At 36.7% G+C, this 14,956-nt stretch overlaps 1 protein-coding gene across 2 annotated transcripts in view; it reads left to right on the top strand.

Annotated features, from left to right (window-relative positions):
- MDFIC2 (MyoD family inhibitor domain containing 2) overlaps nt 1-14,956 on the top strand; it is a 117,175-nt gene that overhangs the window by 89,335 nt on the left and 12,884 nt on the right. The gene's annotated exons all lie outside the window — the stretch shown is intronic.

The raw sequence follows: 14,956 nt of genomic DNA, 5'->3' as shown, positions 1-14,956 counted from the left end.
CAATGAGCTAAAATGAGTAGTTTTATCTTCATGATAACATAGAATTTCCAAAGTAGAGGACCTGAAGTTTTGAAGAGTCTTCATCTCCAGTTGCCAAAAGCAAGCACGAATTTTATCCAAACCCACAATTCTCCAAGGCTCTGACTGTTCACCTGCCTTAGATTTTCAGAGAAAGAAACCAGCAGAACATCTTTGTCTCTGTAAGCCTGGGAGACGGGGAGAAGTTGTGGAACGTAAAAGCACTGTGACAAACCTAAAGCATAAAGGGTGGGTGTGCCAACGGTTAATATTGTTGTTGTTATTTACTAAATGGGATAGAGCCAAAGCACTTGCCTATGGAATGCTTGAAATTTTTCTATGACAACCTAATTGATCAAGATGCTTAAAAGGGAATGAGGTGACTGATCTACCCAACTGATAGGATGAGTACTAACACTCATTATCTATTGGGTTGGCACGAAAGTAATTGTGGTTTTTGCAATTGAAAGTAATGGCAAAAACCTCAATTGCTTTTGCCCCAGTCAAAAAATGTAGCAATGTCCTGTAAATGGCAAGACCACCTTAACAATGATGCTTGATATAATCAGGGTCCCAAGGATTGGGACAACAGTCAAATTGCCTTATCATCCAAGATCTACCTCATTATCCTTTTTCCCCTTCCATTTGAACCTTGACATCATTGACCAGTCACTAGTCATTCAGGGGAATTATATTGGTTTTCAAAATCAGGTTAGAGATGGCACAGAAGGAATGCCTGTAGACAAGCTATCTGTTGACATGTGTATCTCCTTTAAATAGGCCATAAAGCTCCCAAGGGCACAACCAGGCCTCAGTCATCTTTGTGTCTCCTGCATATATCACAGTGGTTAAGAGGAAAGTCTGTAGAATCCAAATGCCTAAATTCAAATTCTTCCTCATAATCTTTACTAGTTTAGTAATAAAGCAATGAATAAGGCACAGCGCCCTTCTTCTCTAAGATGTATTCTCCTCACTAGGAAAATTGAACTTATAATAACTTCCTCATTGGGTTATTGTGAAGATTAAATGAGAATTCATTTAAAGCACTTAGGCAAAGCTTCTCATAGTGTGAAGTGAATGTTAGCTATCATTATTTTTATTATTATAGCAGGCACTAATGAATACGTGAATGGATGAATGGGTACATGGGAGAGGAAACTAACTGACATCTATGGTTTATTCCACAGCTAACATTTTATACTTCTATTCAGTTTCCAAAGAACTTCATGTCTGAAAACGTCTTATCTGAAAATATTTCACCAGTGGTGGTTATTATTGTACCTGGTTTAGATGCAATATAATATGGGAAAAAGCAAATAGACTAGCAGTCCTAGAACCAGATTTAAAACATGTCATTACCTACCACTTAGTAAGTTGATGCATAGCTACTACATTCATTCACCCTTTACGCCAAGCCCTGTGCTAAGCTCAGGAATGCCAAGGCATGATTCCCCTCCCTGATGGTGGGAAAGACACACTTACAACTGAATGTCATGGAAGTACAAAAAAGGAAATGACCTTCTTTTATGCAAGTCGAGGAAAGTTTCAGAGAGACTGAAATCTCCATAAGGGAGGACAAAGGATTTTACTCATCCCCATATTTTCACTGCCTGATACACTAGCAGTCAGCAAATATTTGTTGAATAAAAATTAATTGTTGAAGGTTTCCTTATACATTATACCCAGATGCCATTCTAAAGGGAGAACAAACACCTCAACATACTTCCTGCGTCCCGACTGTGTTTCCAACCAGGGTTAGTTTTGTATGTTGAAATTTACTTCAGTGCTTTGGTAGTAAATTCAGTTTTGAACCAGTTACAAATTGTGTACCAGTTCTTAATTTTTGCTGTCAGTCAGCAAAAATATAACTTGAAGTAATTCTTTTTAAAAGCTTTGATTTTTTTTGTTTTTTGTTTTTTGTTTTTTTAAAGAGATAAGGTCTTGCTCTGTCACCCAGGGTGGAGTGCAGGGGTGCCATCATAGCTCACTGCAGCTTCAAACTCCTGGAGCCAAGTTATCCTGTCACCTCGCCCTCCCAAAGCACTGGGATTACAGGCATGAGACACTGAGCCTAGCCTTAAGGAAGTTTTTTTAACGTAGCATATTTTCTTCTGATAATGAAGATAATACAATTTTCTTCTGACTATTGGACTCTCACACAGAAAAGACAAACTGAAGATAAAATTCATGAAATATAATCTTATTCTCTCAAAATTTTAATACGTCACACCACTGTTTTCTGATGTTCAGTTTTGTACAAGAACAATTTGAGGCCAACTTCAGGAACAGTTATTTCTCATTTGATCTAGTTTTCCTTGCCTGAGTACTTGAAAGATCTTTTCTTTATTTTTGTAATTCAAAATATTTTTTAGAACTGTGGGTCTCTTTTTACTAAATTTTAGGCAGTGGAGTACACTTTCAAAAAGTGTTTCTGCTCAGGAAATACATTATGGTACCATCTTTGAACATAGCTTATGCTTGGATTGTTTTGGTTTCTCCTCTAGGAAACTGTATCTCTTAGGTGAGATCTATATGTTCTGACCTTTGAGTTTGACATTTTGTCATAATAACTTGAATTCTTTGTCCTTCACTTTTGAACTGTGGGAGAGTTTTTCAGATTTGCTTTTAATCTCTATGTTACTAATGATACTTTCTGCAGTGTCAATTCTGTATTTTACTGCTTCTGATGTCGATTTTAATTCTGTCATTTCAATTTTGAATTCTTCAGTATCTCTCTTGGTTCACACATGTCCCTTTGAATCCATTCTGTTGGCTTTTCATCCCAATTTGTTTGATCCTTAAGATTATATCTCAGTATGTCTCTTCTTTACAAAGTTATTCTTGCAACCTAATGAGAGCCTTATACAATTTTTGAAAAATTTCTTCTGTTTATGGTAACAAATTATTCCTGGATCAGTTAAAGTGACAAAGAACTATAGCTCTCTTGGTCACATCAAAAATCAACACCTCTAAAAAATCATAACAGCCTAATTTTCTTGTTGACACAAAATATGGTTTGTGAATCAGGAGCATGCAGAAAACAACACTAATTCCATTTTACTTTCAGCAGAGCTCCGTAAGTGCCAGACTGATTGGATTATTCAGTTCAATTCTAATGGGTTGATATTTAGTGTAAATCTCTCCTTTCCCAATACTATCAAACCCAAATTTGCAGATGTGAGCATTCTTGTTTTTCCATATTTTTAAAGGTGTTTTAGAAGAAGGCTAGGAGAGGCTGTGATGCAGACAATACCTTAAACTTGAAAGCCTTGACTATAATGACTATTTGGTGTTTAGAAATAATTTTTTTAAACCTGCCTTTACTAACAATTGGAACAAATGAACATTCTTTTTTAAAGGGGACTTTTTTTTTTTCTTGAAATGGCCCAAACACTTCATAAAATTGTCCTGTTATTTTTAAGACCTGAAATTTTAAACTAACTTTGTGGTAGCTTATTTTAACACTCTAAAATATATTCAGAATAGTTCACCTCAACATGCTTGAATGCTGAATATTTTATGCTTGGACAAAGAGCAAACTGTAGGTCTTTCGCCAAGCACAGTCAATGCACTTGAGTATGGGTTACCAAAAATGCTGAAGAATTTTTTTTTTTCTATTTATTGTTATAGCTCAAATCCTTGTGTCTCTTGTAGGCTTTAAGTGACATAAATATGCATTTCCATCTGCACATCCTTGTCAGGAATAGTTCTGCTGGGAGGTGTTATGCCACCCAAGTACTTCCAGAATAGAGTCTGTTAATCCTGTTACCACTATAGAAACTCAGAGGAAAAGTCTACTCAGGCCACTACTGCAGCTGCTGTGGCTGTAAACGTTCCAGCAACCACACCCTGGGTACCAAAATGAAGCAAAAGAAAATTGAATTTTTTCAGTAGAAGAGGGATGTAGAGTGCTGACCTCAGTCTATTACTCAGACCAGCGGTCTCCAGACTTTTTATTGTAAGGCTTATAAACCTTTAATAGTAAAAAAGGGAAAAATAGCAAGCCCACCTAATGCATGCATATATGCATCTGTATACATCCATGTCCACATGCATACACAATGGAGGCATATGCTACCATATTCACGGTACTAAACATTATAAAACATGCAAAAATAGTTATTATATTAGGATTTAAAAATAGAAATAAGTGTTCTAACCCCATTGGATAGATTTGCGCCTCCTCCAGGTATACATATACCACTTTGGAGATCACTGGGCTAAATTTCCACCAAGTGGACTATCAAGAAAATAGATCTTAAATCCCCAGTGAGGCCTTTTGAAAGATTCCATAGTTCATTGGGCACACAGAGTTGGGCAAAAGGAGTTATAAATAAGCATATGGTTTGATCCTCTGTTCCCTTGCTCCCATGATTTCTTGTCCTTCCAACAATGTGGCTTGACTTCTGGCTTCTCCAAGGCCTCTGTATAGATCTTATTTCCATCCTACATTTATACAGGTACAGTACAAATGTTTTAACCTGATAGATGCTGATAGGGAGCCTCCTAAAGTCCATCCAACAGTATGTCACCCCCAAGTCCTCATAACTCAGAGACAGAACTAGCTAAATAAACCAGGCTCAATGATCATTCAGTAAGTATTTTTCAACAACAATTTACTGATTTATAAATACAGATTGGATGTCTTTAACTGCCAATTCCATATCATGCAAGAGATTTCAGATTACCAATGAATCTAGTTGTGAAACAAAATGTCCACAGAAAGGTGGTGGATACGAAAACACCTTCTACCTCTTATAGTGAAAAACCGTTCTTTCAGCTGTAGGAAAAATTGGACACTTAAATCAAAGTTCCTTTTAAATTGATAAAAATAAAATATTTTAGTGGTAAAACCTAGAAAGATCAGAGAATAGACAAAACTTCTCCCAATCCCTGTTGGTACAAGTCTAAATGGACACAATCTTTCTGGAAGGCAATTAGCAAATGATATTAAAAGCTTGAGAAATTCAACCATTAATTCAATAGGTCCTTTTCTCTTAATTCAATCTACACAAATAAATAAGTATTTTATAATCATGACAACAATATTTCTTTCAAGAGTATTCATGGTAGCAAAAAATAGAAACTGTCTACATTTGTGTTGAATGGGGGAACTGTTAGTTTATTATTCACCATGTAAGAAATGCTAAGCGTTCTTTAATTCCCTATATACTGAGTACCTGCTGTATGCCAGGTCCTCTTCTAGGATATAGCAGTTAATTGACACAGACAAACTTTCATTAGGCGGCATTTTAGTCAAGGGTGGGAAATCCATGCCCACCATTAGCAAATAAACAAATAAGATATTTTTTAAAATCACTGTGCAGAAAAATGAAACAGAGTGATGTGATAGCAATGGCTGGTGATCAGGACTATGAGATTAAAGGATTTCTGAGTCTTGGCACAATTGACATTTGAAACCACATTTTTTATGGGTTTTGGTGGTGAGGGGGAGAGGTCCCTGTGCATAATAGATTGTTCAGCAGCATCCCTGGCCTTGACCCACAAAATGCTAGTGTACCTAGCCCAGTCATAACAATAAACATTATCTCCAGACATTGCCAAATTTCCATTCCCTTGGGGGCAAAATCTGCCCTGATTGGGAAGCACTGTTTTTGATGTAATGTAAGGGAAGGCCTGCCTCACCCAGGAGGTGACATTTGAGCAGAGACCTGAGTATGTTTTTCAATAATCTTTAGGATGAAGGGAAATGGTTACAATACAATGGTAGCATCTATAATACATTATATTCAATAAAATTCCACTTTAAAAAAATTCTATCTAGACAGACAGTCTAGCCTGTTAGGAACATGGACTTGGAGCCAGGCTGCCTTAGTTAAAATTCTAGCTCCATCACTTACTGGTTATGTGACTCTGGGTAAGTTATTTGATATCCCTGTGTTTTCTGTGTCCTCATGTGAAAAATAGCAATGACACTAGTAGTACCTACCACAAAGGGTTGCCGGGAGTATTAAATGGGTTAATATAGGCAAAGCTCTTAGAAAAATGAATGGCATCTGGGAAGCACTGTAAGTTTATATATATATAAATTATAATTAGAATATGTAGTATTAATCAGATATGTAATTGAAATAGTATATTTATTATTAATCTAATTATGTTGATATATTATAATTGTATATTTATTTATATATAAATTAGAATTAGAATATATATCCTAATATGCAAATATGAAACATAAATACAAATATGTAGATACATACATATAAATCTATAAATATAAAATACATATATACCAGATATTTACATTTTTGTGAAACAAATACAACAATGTGTTAAAAATGGTAGCTTTATAGATTTTAATTTATTTGTATCATTTTGTATTCTTCACAGTTTTACAGATATCAATGCAAATGTTGCATTCAAATCAAAATAAAATACCAAGATGTGTTTTACCACAAAAGACAGAAATTTATAGACTTTTACTAGGATCAGTTGGTCTACAGAGAATGTGGAAGGAGGACCACTGGGATGTGCTCAGAAAACCTCCCCTAAGGCTGGGTCCATTGTCAACCGAAAACCAAGACACCCCACCTTTGGTCTGTCAGGTCATCAGTTGGCTGAAATTTGTTTGTTTGTTTGTTTGTTTGTTTCTGCCAGGCACTATGCTAAGTTCTGAGAAATTGAGCTACATGGCTTATGTATTTCCTCAAGGAGTTCCCAACAGAAAGGAGAGGAGAAATACATTCACAATTAACCACAGTATTATAAACTAAACTAAGGGCTCTAGTGAGGATATCAACCTGGATTTCTGGGGGCTCCCAAAGGAAACAATTTTGATTGGAGATGCAGGGGACAGTTGTAGGAGGCTTCTTACAGTGGGCTTTGAGGGGTAAGTTTGGAAAAAGCAGTTATTAGTTATCAAATAGGAATTCTGGGTTTGAACCTACATACAAAGTACCTGCTAATCAAATACCAGCAGGATCAATTAACCTGGAGAGGAGTAAGTCAGAAGGGACAAAGCAGTTTTATTTCAGAAAGTATCTCAAGCTCGTATCAGAGTGCTTGGTTTCTGAAGCAGTTTGGAAATGCAAAGTCTGACTGCTGTAGGAATTAGAAGACATAAGTTCAAGTACTAGCTGTGCCCCTTACCAGCGGGGTAATCTTGGGCAAACCACTAAAATCTCTGACCCTCTATCCGTTTCCTCATTCATGTAATAATGATAATAATACTTTGCAAAACTGTTGTGAGCTTCAAATGTGATAATGCACATAAGAGACTTTAAGTGACATTCAAATAGTTCGGATGAATAAATTGTGATGGTTTTAACATAATAGAGAATATTTTGAATAATTATGGTTTATTTTTAACATTTATATTTAAACACTGATAGTAAAAAATTGACTGTATATGTAATACCAATCATGCATGAGTTTATAGCCTGATTGGCTTCATTTATTTTTTCAGAGCCTTAAACCTATTACTAATCCAAGTGCATCAAACTATAAAAACTGCTAACCATTTTTTTTCTCGGATAACATAACCTTTATTTCTTGAGACACTTTTTACAAACATTAAACTGAAGGTAACTGCATAAAAATGAAATGGAGACTCATAATTGCAAACTGCTTTCATGTCTGAAGAAGATTCAACTATCTCTTAGGAGTCAATTGTTCCTTGTTATCAGCTTATGATCCAGCTATAAAAGTATATCACTTAGCCTATGTCTGTCTACAGGTGCAAAGTATAGTGGCGGGCAGAAAACTGAAGTAATTATCCACAATAGTTAGACCAAAAAAAAAAAAAAAAAAAAAAAAGCCCACTTCAGCCCCCAAAAATTGAAGTTGCTTTGCAGGTGTCAGGGAAGCGTGGGGAGGGGGCCATGCTCAGCCTTCTTCCCTCGTTCTTTTGTACTCTTTAATCCTTTTCACCTTGAACACTCACTTCTATTATTTCTGGAGGAATAATATACTTTAGCCTTTTCTCTCTTTTTAAAAAAGATTTACTAAGGCTGATTGAAAAGGCTTAAAATGTCCTCTTCTCATAGCCCTTGATAAACATTTCATCTAACGTTTCTTGAGGCAGGATTTTAGCTGAAGTGCTACAGAAGACAAATCAAAACAATGATTTGTACAACTATGACTTTAACTTGAAAGTTTTTAAAGGACATCTTCCAACCAGAGCTGCCATTTGAAAATTAAAGAAAAAGTGTCAAATATATTTTATCTTATTTATCCTCCCTCCCAAATTAGATTTAATGAACCCAAGGTTTTGTCTTATCCAATCTGTCAGGATGTAGCAATTGAATACTCCATAGTTACTTATTTCCATTCATTTCAAAAAGGTGAGGAAATTTTAGAAGGCTTCATTCCTCAACTGGAGAAAATTATCCACTCAGCTTTATTACTCAGCTTTCAAAGAAGAAAATATGTTTTTCTTGAAAACATAGCTTCTTTGAGTATCAATCACCTTTTATTATGCTTTTCTCAATGTCAAGAAATCTTCATCTTCCTAATTTTGTTCTGTTTTCAGCCATTGTATGTTTTCAAATTTTACTCAATATAAAAATAATAGTGATCTACACATCTAAAAAATGATGATTCTGACCCTGGCTGATACTTTTCACCATGTTTGATCATGTTGAATGATTTCCTATATTTTATATATTGTATTATTACCTACCAAGCTGTGGAGAGTATAATCATATATTTTAACAACAAAAATCACTTCTAACATTTGAATGAACTTTACAAAATTTTCATACAAAGGAAAAAACTTTTTTTCTCTATACAGTGTCACTTCAATTAACTCCTTTTACTAACCACAATAATTTGTTAATGGTTTGGTAGCTTATACCTTGAAATGTCACTTGTCTGCCTTGGTCTGATTTCAGCCACGGATAATTACAGTACTAAATTCTAAGCTGGAGTATAGTTTAAATCCAAGGGAAAACATAATTCACCATTATAGCTTAAAAAAATGGTCTATACATTTGAAATATACACTCACTTTAAATGTTTTGGCCTAGAACTAAAATTAAAATCACCCTACCTTAAAGTCTTATGTAATAATTTCCATGTAGGCTTCTGGAGTTTACTGCTCACAAGAAAAACTTAGCAACAAGCTACCTGTTTCCATAGGCAACTTGGCAATAGAATTTGTAGGTTAAATGAGAATAAAAAGATCTACTCAGGAGGCTGAGGTGAAAGGATCATTTGAGCCCAGGAGCTCTAGTCCAGCCTGGGAACATATCAAGAATCTGTCTCTAAAAAGAAAAACAAAATAAATAGAGAGAGAGGAGGGAGAGAGAATGGAGGCCAGACATGGTGGCTCACCCCTGTAATCATAGCTCTTTGGGAGGCCAAGGTGGATGAATCCCTTGAGCCCAGGAGTTCAAGACCAGCCCAGGCAGCATGGTGAAACTGAGTCTCTGCACAAAATACAAATTAATAATAATAATAATAATAATAATAATAATAGAATAAGCTTGCCGTGTTGGTACATGCCTTTAGTGCTAACTACTCAGGAGGCTGAGGTGGGAGGATCACCTGAGCCTGGGAGGTTGAGGCTGCAGTAAACTGTGATTGCACCACCACCACTGCACTCCAGCACAGGTGACAGAGTGAGACACTGTCTCAAAAAAAGAGAGAGAAAATGGGAAAATATTCAGGTAATAGTGAGCCATTAATATTTGTGTGTGTGTGTGTGTGTGTGTTCATGATGTGTGTGTTTTGCTTTCTTTATGACTAATATTATCAGAAGAATATTGTCCAAAGTATAATTTTGATTATAATGCATAAGATATCTTGAAGAAAGTTGTCACTATATTCAGAGCCAATGACTTCAGAAAAAGAGTCCAGATGTGAGGGCAGAGAGGATTAAATCTGAGTGGTAGTAATGGAAATGAAAAAGCAGACATGGACTTGAGAGATGTTTAGTAGGAGGAATAAATAAGAACTTGTAAATGATAGGATGGAGGGATAGGGCCAAAGAATAGTTTTAAGCCCAGGGAACTGGAAAAATGACAATACAATAAAGACAAATTGAATTATGAATTCTCCAGGGATAGCCAGAGTTATCCAGTTTGGGGATATGAGGGGCTTAGTAGAAAGAGACATAATAATTGAAACGATTTTGCTAGTTACCCACATAAAATGTCCAATAGACAGTTACAAGTGTGAAACTGTAATTTGTGATGACTATGAGCTTCTTGAGGACTGAAACCATTTGTTGTTCTTCTCTGAATTCTGCAGTGGTTAGTGCAGTGCCAGGCATGTAGTTTATGCTTGGCAAATATTGCCTGCATCTCTGGCTGGCTAAAGATTTAGGGGCCAACTTCATAAAGAAATCAATGATGTTGTGAGTGTGGACAAATATGGCCTTTAAGGGTAGTGTAGGAAGAAAGAAACTAAGAGGACAAAGTCTTAAGGAACAAATACGTGGAAGGAGCTGGAAGAAAACAGAAGCTGATAATGGTCAGTCAAGGAATTACACCAGAGAGGGAGAAGGAAAGGACAAAGTAAAAGAAAAGACAAAGGGAAGGGAAGGGAGAAAGAAAAGCAGAAAGGAAAGAAAAGGAAAAAAGGAAGGGAAAGGAAAGGGAAGGGAAGGGAAGGGAAGGGAAGGGAAGGGAAGGGAAGGGAAGAAAAGGAAAGGAAAGGAAAGGAAAGGAAAGGGAAGGGAAGGGAAGGGAAGGGAAGGGAAGGGAAGGGAAGGAAAGGGAAGGGAAGGGAAGGAAAGGAAAAAGAAAAGCAGAAAGGAAGGAAAAGGAAAAAGGGAAAGGAAAGGAAAGGAAAGGAAGGGAAGGGAAGGAAAGGAAGGGAAGGGAAGGAAAGGAAGGGAAGGGAAGGAAAGGAAGGGAAGGGAAGGAAAGGAAGGGAAGGGAAGGAAAGGAAGGGAAGGGAAGGGCAAAGGGAAGGGAAGGGCAAAGGGAAGGGAAGGGCAAAGGGGAGGGAAGGGCAAAGGGGAGGGAAGGGAAGGGAAAGGCAGAAAGGAAGGGAAAGGAAAAAGGGAAAGGAAAGGAAGGGAAGGGAGAAAGGAAAAGGAAAAGAAAAAAGAAGGGAAAGGAAAATGGGAAAAGAAAGGAAAAAACAAGAATAGAATCAGCGGACCTAGAGAAGAGGACATAGTGGTTATTTATCATTTGAATGCTTTTATCTATAAAGACTCAAATGAGAGAAAACACGGACGCAAAAATTACAAAGTCACATTTAGTGATCAAAAATGAAAATCATTAAAACGTTTTCTTAATAACTTAGAGTAAATAAATTAATAGCTCCTGTCACATTGATTCATCCGTTGCATGTGGGTACTCAATAAATGTTAACTGAATTAAAGTAATAACATTTGCTCAACAGTAATAAAAACTTAATTAACTGTCTCTCTCTCTCTCTTCTCTGACTTAAGTTTATGTCCATTCGTTCTTGCAATTACCTGTAGCCCAAACATGAATTTTCTATTTCACTGATGTTTAAGATTCACTTTAATTTTTTTCTAAGAAATATAGATGAGCTTCTATTTTTGTCCTAATTTTGGTTTGTTTTTAACTATTGGTAAAAAAATTATTTTCTCTAAGTTAATGTCAAGAACTATGAATAACATCCCAAATATAGTTTCACAAGTTCCTTATTTAACTCTAAAATAATTTTCTCTACAGAAGAAGTGATACTACTTTTTTATGTTTCTCCTTTGAGCTTATGCTACTTTGTAGTACTTTGGGTGCGATGTCAAATGATACCATAAAGGAAGGAATCTGAATGTGATGAAATTATTGTTAGCATCATCTATAAGAGATGGAAGATGTCAGTAACATTCACCCAAAAATTGTGACTCACTTCAGATGTCAGAATTCTGGTTTGAACAGACTGGGTTCTCAAATGTGTGCATGTCAGATGACTTTCTAATGAGCAACAGATAGTTCCCACTGAGGAATGAAAAAAAATAAAAATATAAACAGAGATATAGAATTAAAATAACTTTATGAATGGCAGTTTAACTTCTCCATAAAATTCTCTCAGTACAAGCCTAGTGTGCTCCAAATGGTTGCTTAATGTAGCACACTACTTACATTGAAAATGCTATACTTAAAATTGTCACAAAATTAAAAAGAGAATCATATACCACTTGGCTGTATACTGTATTCTCCGCATGTTCTTACATTCCAGTAACCTCTATCCAACTTTTTTTTGTTACTGAATTACTTTGTGCAAAAGCAATTTAAATTACATGCAGCCTGACTACGTGTGATAATTTGAACTGATTGTTAATTAATTCTGTTAAGTAAATAGCTGCTGCAATCTCCATACTCATCAAGGTCTCGTTATCTATCAGCTCTTTCTGAGCTGCTCTCTAATGTATGGGATAAAGCAGCTGTAACAGAACAAGCAGGATTCCCTGAGTGTGCAAAGAAGGTAGTTTTGCTTTGCAAAGACTGCTTAGGGAAAGGCGAGTGTGTAAAACTCAGCTATTTGCAAGGCTCGATTTTGGGCAGGTGACACATCGCAGTATTTAGGGTGAGAAGGTTTTGCTGATGTGCATTCTCAGTAGTTAGGAAGGAGGGATAAAAGCTAAGAATAGATTAGAGAAAATATTGCATAATATAAAAGGGAAAAGGACAAGCACAAAGCTTTTGGAATCCACCAGGCCTAGATTTGAATCTCAGTTCTACTACTGAATAAGGAGGAGGCCTTGGACAATTTACCTAAATAAACTCTGTAAGCCTTGGTTACCTTCATTCATCTGCTAACTGGGGATACCCATTCATACATTTCCCATCTGTTCAAGGAGGCTAACAATATCTACCTCCTAGAGTCTTTGTGATGCTTAAGTTCAATAAGGCATATAAGTGGTAACATAGAACTTGACATAAGATACATGCCACGCTGTGTGTGTTCGTGTGTGTGTGTGTAAAGCAGTGGTTTTCAACCAGGATGATTTTTGTCCCACAGGGGAAATGCAGCGATATCTACAAACATTTTTCATTGTCATGAGCTAAAGGGTCAGGTGCTACTAGCATCTTGTGGATAAAAGACTATGATACCACTAAACATCCTACAATCTCTCCATACCAGAAAAATATCTGGCCCAAAATATGGATGCTGCTCTTAGTGTTCTAAGACATCATTTGAATGTCCATCTATCTCCAATATTAACTGATTACTGGATGCTTTGATACCCAAGTAAGAAAAATAAACTAATTATGATTTTCATCATCACCGTCATCATCATCATTATATCATTAATTTGGTGAATCCCTCTGGGGTTAGAGGAAGCCTAGTGTTCTCTCATCCGTAAGGCTGATTCCACTTCAATATTCAATACTACATTAATTGCTTTCAACAATAGATGTTTTCTTGAATCCCTATTTCTGCCAATCCTTTTTATGGTGGATGAAACCACAACCAAGAAATTTAAAGCCAGCACATAAAAGGAAGAGAATAGAAATTAAACATTGTTGAAAACCAAGGCTGTTTGGAGGATCAGAAAGAGACAAAAATGACCTAAGACAGTTGTGTATACTAGACTGATAGTTCTGGTGCCAGTTAGGAGTCTTCGGAAAGCAACCATCTTAAGATCGGTTTCTGAAAATCACTGATGCACAGGTCAGCGGGCTGTTCTCTCTCTTTCTCTAGTCTCAAATGCAGAAGATCCCTGGCATCGTGATTCCCAAACTTGTCTACATGTTAGAATCACCTGAGGAGCTTCAAAAATTCTCCCGTCCCACCAAGGATTGTGATTTAATTGGTCTCCTGAAGAGGAGAATACAAGAGCTTTAAAAATTCTGAATTTTTAAAAGATTTCCCGGGTGATTCTACTCTGCAGAAAAGTCTAGAACCCATTGCCTTAGAAGGCAGAACACAGTAGACATTTCCATTGGCCCTAAACTAAGAAACAACCTTGGAAGGGAAATAAAGATGGACTTGGCAAGAATATGTTTCTTGCACTGAGCTGCATAAGCACGGTAAAATCAAACCAGGTTGCCAACTGTATTATTAATTTCAGTCACTCAATGAGCATTACCGAACCAACAAGGCATTGTGTTAACAATGGTAATGCAATTCCCAAAGACACCTCTTGACCACCTCCCAATTGTGCCACCAAACCATGAGGACTGTTGCTTGTTCAGGTTTTAAGTTGTTCCTGGGCAGCATGAGCCTGTAAGGAAGTTATAAATTAACTGCACCATGACCCCGTCTGGTCCTCTCTGACATGATTTTATGATATGCTTACACTTCTCAATCCTGTAACTTACAGTTATTTCTTTGATGATTTGTTTGATGCTCATGAAGGTCAAGGTCCGTGCCTGTCTTAGTCATCCGTCTATCCCCAGTATACAGCCCAGCGCCTGTTGCAGAGCAGACTCCCAATCATTACGTGGCAGGAGAATGCATACAGTTGTCCCTCAGTGTCTGAGGGGACTTGGTTCCCGGACTCTACAGATATCGAAATTTTCAGATGCTCAAGTCCCTAACATAAAATGATGTGGTATTTGCATATAACGTATGCATATCCTCCCATATACTTTACTTGACCTTTAGATTATTTATCATACCTAATACTATGTAAACGCTATGTAAGTGGTTGTTATACTGTATTGTTTTTTATTTGTGTCATTTTTGTTGTTACATTGTTATTTGGGGAGATTTTTCTGAATATTTTCTATCTGTGTATCTAGGATTTGTTGCATCGGGGATGTGAAACCCACAGATATGGAGGGCCAACTGTACAGGAGATGTAAAATACATGGAACACTTGGGGTTTCTCAGCCTTCTCTATGGCTCCCCAAACCAGAATCTCAGTCAAGAACTTTGCTGGAAATTCCCTGAACATCTCTAACTATTGTGCCAGACAGTTACGTGGAAATAAAGCATGTTCCCAAGAAGCATACCCCCAAAGCCATACAAGTTACCACCTGAATAGGAACTTAAATACCAAGGCAGAGAAAGCCACCGTGAGGTTATGAGGACAGAAGCAGGA

The sequence above is a fragment of the Rhinopithecus roxellana genome, chromosome 1 (genome assembly GCF_007565055.1).
Source record: "Rhinopithecus roxellana isolate Shanxi Qingling chromosome 1, ASM756505v1, whole genome shotgun sequence".
NCBI classification, from domain to species: Eukaryota; Metazoa; Chordata; class Mammalia; order Primates; family Cercopithecidae; genus Rhinopithecus; species Rhinopithecus roxellana.
Note: the sequence above shows the minus strand (reverse complement) of the source record. Positions and strands in the feature narration are given on the sequence as shown.